Here is a 6,057-nt window from a genome sequence, read left to right as displayed (position 1 = left end):
GATTCATTTATTCTTGGATGAAAAATTTAGTAAAATGTTTTCACTAAATTTCTTCTTCATACACGATTTTGTAATGTAGACAAATTAGTCTGGGAACAAGAAATGCACAAGCACTTTTTTCAATATACCAACTGACATTTTGAAATAAAGGCATACAGATTGGTTTTACTAAATTATATAAAAAATCATACATAGTGTTAAACTAGTGCCTGATATGTTTCACTGTATCTGATGTAGTTTATCTATGCACCTACTGTAGATCTGAAGGTCCATTTACTTGTACAATATGCAAAGCAGTTTTGGAGAAACTGAAATGTATTTGGTTAAAAGTGCATCATAGGAGATTTAAAGAACCACTGACAGTCATCAGGTAAGTCTAAGTGGAATGTAAGACATTAAGAAAGTGTTACTACTATCTAAATGTTACTATTTGGCTGAGGGTAATTGTACATTCAATTATACATTCAAAAGTCATTAGGATTCTTAAACCTGCTATATAAAGTTTACACACACAATGCTTAGACCACCTGTAATGCAACAAAAGTCCATTTCTATAAAAATGCCTTTAAAACGTATATACTCAATGCTCAGTATAATAGATATATGCATTAGCGGTTCACTCACTAACACGCTAATGAGCTAAAGGTGCTAACGCATTGACACTGTGCAGCCCCACGCACGGGGCAATCTGCACTAACCCATTAACGGAGATTTACCATTAATGTAATTTTAATGAGATTAATGCTGACAACACTAATGCATACATAACTTGGATTTAAGTCTTTAAGTCCTTTGACAAACCAAGTACACCCTATGATTTAATAAAATGGTCTGGCACTGATACGGCACCGTTCTAAATGATTTACGACAATCTATACTGTGGAGCCATAGTCTAAATTAATCTATCTTGCACTCAGCTGTTATGTTATACTGGATTATCTCAACGACATCTCTGCACTGCCTGCACACAAGAGCTTGCCTGGTGTGATAGACAAAAGCATCCATCTATCTTGTGCTCAGAGCTAATTCTAAGCACCATTTTTAGGATTCCATGATGGTTCTTCTACTTGCTCCTCTTCTTTTTTACTGCTTCCAAGGTATTCATTAAGCATGCGGTCAGTTGTGGCCATGATATTTCATCCCGGATAGTGTTCTGACACTCACTAGTCCTAGGCCTCCTTCCTTCTGCTGAGCATAGTCTCAGGGTGATGGATTTAGGATGAAACCATCCAAGGACTTTTCTTGCCTTGATGGCCTCTAATATTGTGTTTCCACATTCACATGGAATTCCCGGTGAAGTCTCTCAGTGTCCTAAAGCTCTTGTACAGTTCCAGGCATTCCAGAATCCAAGTGTGTCCTGTATGACTGGGATTTTATCTGGATTAGTTAGCACTCCCCTCTTTAGGAAAACATTTACACACACTTGCATAGATACCTTCACTAAAAACTCATATATTTATTGATTATTTATAGAACATTATAATGATTTGTAATAGTGTGTTCGAGGGACTTGAGTAGCTACTGAGTGCTCTAGAGTTGCCATTGTATGTTGCTAAACTGAAATTTTGATTAATAAAACAAATAACAAACTTGGGCTGTACCGAATTGGGTCACTACCTGCAATTATTGGAGCCTTGCTACTCATTAGCCATTCGTGACATTTTTCCAGCAATCAGTCATTCTTAATTTGCCCTGCTTAGTTTCATTAAACTTGAGTGTCTGCTGCCATGTGATATTCAGTTGAGTCATCAACACATTATATTTTTGAAAGACTCAGTCTTAAAGGCCATAGGGGGTGTAAGTGTACTCAGTTACCTGTTGAATGTGACATCATGGTCTCTGGAGTCAAAAGCCCAAAGAACATTCCTGCAATTCACAGAAAGAATTTGAAAATGGCTGAAGTCAAATGCAAGAATTTCTTTGAATGGAAAATTATCCTTATTTGTTTAGTCTCAAAGCCTACCAGGCAGATAATTGTTGTGTCATGCATTGCACTTACTATATTTACTTAAAACTATAACTATGAATAAATTCACAAAAATACGTGGTAATTTATTATTTGATAATCAAATGGTTTACAAAAGCACCATAAAAACAATGAAGCCAGCTTCAGTAAATCTCCGTTGTTTACATGTTGTGATCAGCGACTGGTTGCTCTTTGCAGATTTACACAACTGAATTCAGGAGAAGTTTCATAGATATCTTGGCTTTCCATTACTCTAACAGTATACTGTATAGAAAGACAGTATACAGCTGGTATAAAAGTGGAAGTCCGTAATAATTTGTCCGTAGTAATTTACGGACATAAGTCACTGTTACAATAAATTCACCACAGTACAATAAGCTAAGCTCTTTCCACCCGTATAAACTACCGAGTAGTTTCATGCAGTATTTGAGTAACACGTAACGTTACATATAAGGTTTAAATTTGCAGTTTATCAAGCGTCACTTAGCTGTCCTTGCTATAACCTAATCCTATCCTGTCTTTTCTCAAATCCCCCTGTGTACAGCAGCTGGACCTTAAGCTGACAACACACTGTGCAACAAACTACACACAACAGTTTGTGTGTTTGCTAATATTTGTTAAAATGTTACATTTGAAATGACCTGACACTTAAAAAAAAAAAGGTGGCTCCCTATATGCGCCCTCCTCTTCTGTAGGGCGGGCTAGATTCTGAATTTACAGATACCTGCACTCTTTCCGGCCCACTTTGAGTCCGAAATATAAACGTTATAAACAAACCTAAAGTTACAAGTTGATTTTAAAAATACACGAAGTAAAAAAAATACCTATACTTGTTTAAAAGTGTAGGGAGTAAAGGCAAAAAGTTGTCAGAAAAATAAATACTCAAGTAAAGTACAGGTACCTGAAAAGTCGACAGTATTGAAGTATTTGTACTTCTGAGTATTATTATAATTATTGTGGGTTTGTTTTCTAAAAACCTTACGAGAATACGTTCCAATTTTGAAAGCCAACAATTAACGTAAAACATTAAAACTAAAAACAACTATTACTACCAGTAAAGAAACTAATAGAAATAATTAAATATTTGTACATGTAAAATTTTAATGTATAATCAAAGTTTAGAAAGTACCTGATCTGATGTGTTGTGTACCCTGTGGCTTCCCTGTAACATCTGTGGTGCGACGTGCCAAAACATTCACACCGTATGGAAATCCATCACAGCGAGATGGATTTGCATGCTCTGGTGAGGTGATGTTGTTGGCAAGTGCATTGTCAGGTAACCACTAAGCTAAAGGTTTAGTGGTTACCTGATAAAGAATGATAAAGCCCAAGAAAATGCACTTATTTACATGTAAGTCCTTATTTGCAAACGCAAATTTGAAGATTGTGAGAATCTCTATAGTGTTTCTAGTGTGTTGTTATTCTGCCTTTCTTTCATCTTGTCATTTCCCTCTAGTGTGTATAAACAATTAAAGACCAAAGTGAGTTTATGAACCCTTCTTAAACTAGAGGTACATGTTTAATTGAACTTAATCTTCTGTTTTAACTTTCAGCAAGAGGATGATCAAGCTTAAGATAATAGTTTTATTTACATGCAAGTCCTTATTTGCACATGCAAAAGTTTAAAATTTAGATTTATTGCAAGTGACTATTAAGATTACTTGATGGTCAAAAGTGTTTTTATTGTTATTCTGCTTTTTTTCCCCGTGTCGTTACTCTTCAGTATGCAAAGTCAAGCTGAGTTCTTGAAACCATTTTATAGTAGAGACTGATGTATAACCACACTTGGGCTGTGTCCCAATTCAGGGTTTGTACGCTTGAAGTACTCATTTTAAGTGTGATTACGTCACCGCCACGCGACGACGGCTGTCCCAATTCAAAGTGTACTTCAAATGCATACTCCAAATGCGCCGTCGATTACTCAAAATATCAAGCGTGGTCCGGTGCACGCTTCGTGGTCCCATATATCCCACAATTCATAGCGCGGCAGTGGGTGTGGATAATTTTGCCGCAAAATACGGCAGAAGGGAGCAGCCGAAGAGTGAACTGTCAAAAGTAAGTACTGAATATGACGTCACTTATTTATGTGCGAATGTTTAATAACGAAGAACATTAAAACATTGCTGTTGGTCACATGTCGGCAAAGTTGTGTGACATTAGTGATGTTTGTACTTTCAGCGTGAACTTGGTTGTAAAGCCAACCAAGTTAACGCTGAAATATATATATATATATATATATATATATTGTCCTGATTCGTGATTGAGGTGAGAGACAAACGACTGGAGGTCCATTGTGCGTCAAAACAATGATTTTATTTACACACGCGTGTGGGGAAGATGAGCTCTGTAAAACATCAGCCTCGATCTCCCCAGAACAATAAACGAGCAGTTGTATTTATAACATCAGGGTATCAGGAAATATAACGCCCCTTGTGCGTCCAAGCAGATAGATAAAATGCATCAGTTCCAGTAATCCCAAGCTTGGACACATTCAAAAAAGAACAGTTCCTTCCTCTGTTGCCTCCTGTTATTTCATTTACTGCACTTCACTTATCTGTGGAACTAAATTGTCACGTACGCAGGTAAAACAATTTTGCAGTTTCGAGCAAAACAAGTCTATGTACTGTGTATGTGTGTGCAGGCAGCCTATGTGTGTCTTGACCTCAGTGCATGACCTCCCTCGATAAACAAAGACATTTTAGAAGTATACTTCCTGACTCCGTCTGAGTCATCTGTTACCAGGCAAACTCCAATGCAGCAGGCTGCTGAACACACACAGGCCTCTATTCTGTTTCTATATAATATGTGGTGTATTGTAAGCATGTATGCAATCCTTTCCTAGCTATGGGTCACTTTTAAATTACTCAATAGATCGGCCAGACATCGCGCTGCCCGAAGCTTCAGACCAACATCAATTAACTGACCGAGCTTCAACTCTTTAATTAGCACAAAAATGCAATGTGTATAACATGATTACAGTTGCACCTGCAATGAAAGATTATTATGTAATTAAGCTAACAGCTGAAATACAGACTTTAATGTAACATCAACAGCTTCAATAAACGCTCTGATGAAATGATGATGATAAATGATAAGTAATGCAATAGTAATAATAATGGTTATGAATAGTAACAGTAAAATAATATTCTAATCTCCACAATATATATATATATATATATATATATATATATATATATATATATATATATATATATATATATATATATATAATAATCTGACAATACTATAACATTGGCCATATTATATTTACATTACCACAGTGAGATGATTTTAGTCTCATGAACAACATTAGCTAATTGTTATTTACTAACTAATCTTGAAATGACTGTTCAGTATAGAAATGAAGCCCAACAATCATGTTTTACTCACTTATCAAATCACAGTGATGTCATGACAAAAATGAATGATCAACAAAACATTTTTTTTCTCCTTCATTTATGTCAAACAAAGCTGTATCGTTTCTCGCAGTTAGTATCATGGTTGCTAGGCAACCTGAACAGCGCGACGAAGGCTAGACACGCCTCTCACTTCCGCACTTCTCGTACTTATAGTACGCACCGTACGTAGTACGCGTAGTGCGCGTACTTCAAGCGTGCGGACCCTGAATTGGGACACAGCCTTAGATATGCATTTTCATACATGTAAAAAGGACCACGCACACACACGCACACACGGGTGACTGTCTCCACCTAGTGGTGAATAATAGAACACCGGTGTAGAAAATCATAACAGTCTTTTTTTCTCTTCTGTACTGCAATTACTACTGTCACAAAACCCTGCACGTTCATTATATTTCAGTATGACAAAAATTAATTTCTGAGCCAAAATTATGCAACAGCTCAGAACAAGCTCCATAATATTTTTCACTTAATTTTTATTCTAAGGATCATCAATACCTGCATTACACACTGTGAGAAGAATTTAGATTTCAGTCAGATCTGAGAAAAGCCACACAAACAGTGCATGGGATTAATGAGTATAGTGATGAGTTTACACTATACTGTGGTCAAATCTTCTCTTTGGTCCTCTTTTAGAGTAATTTGCTGTTCTCCACACATGTGTCTGCCAGA

This window comes from Neolamprologus multifasciatus, chromosome 3 (assembly GCF_963576455.1).
Source record: "Neolamprologus multifasciatus chromosome 3, fNeoMul1.2, whole genome shotgun sequence".
In the NCBI taxonomy this organism is placed as follows: Eukaryota; Metazoa; Chordata; class Actinopteri; order Cichliformes; family Cichlidae; genus Neolamprologus; species Neolamprologus multifasciatus.
The sequence above is the reverse complement of the archived record's forward strand: the minus strand, read 5'-3'. Positions refer to the sequence as shown.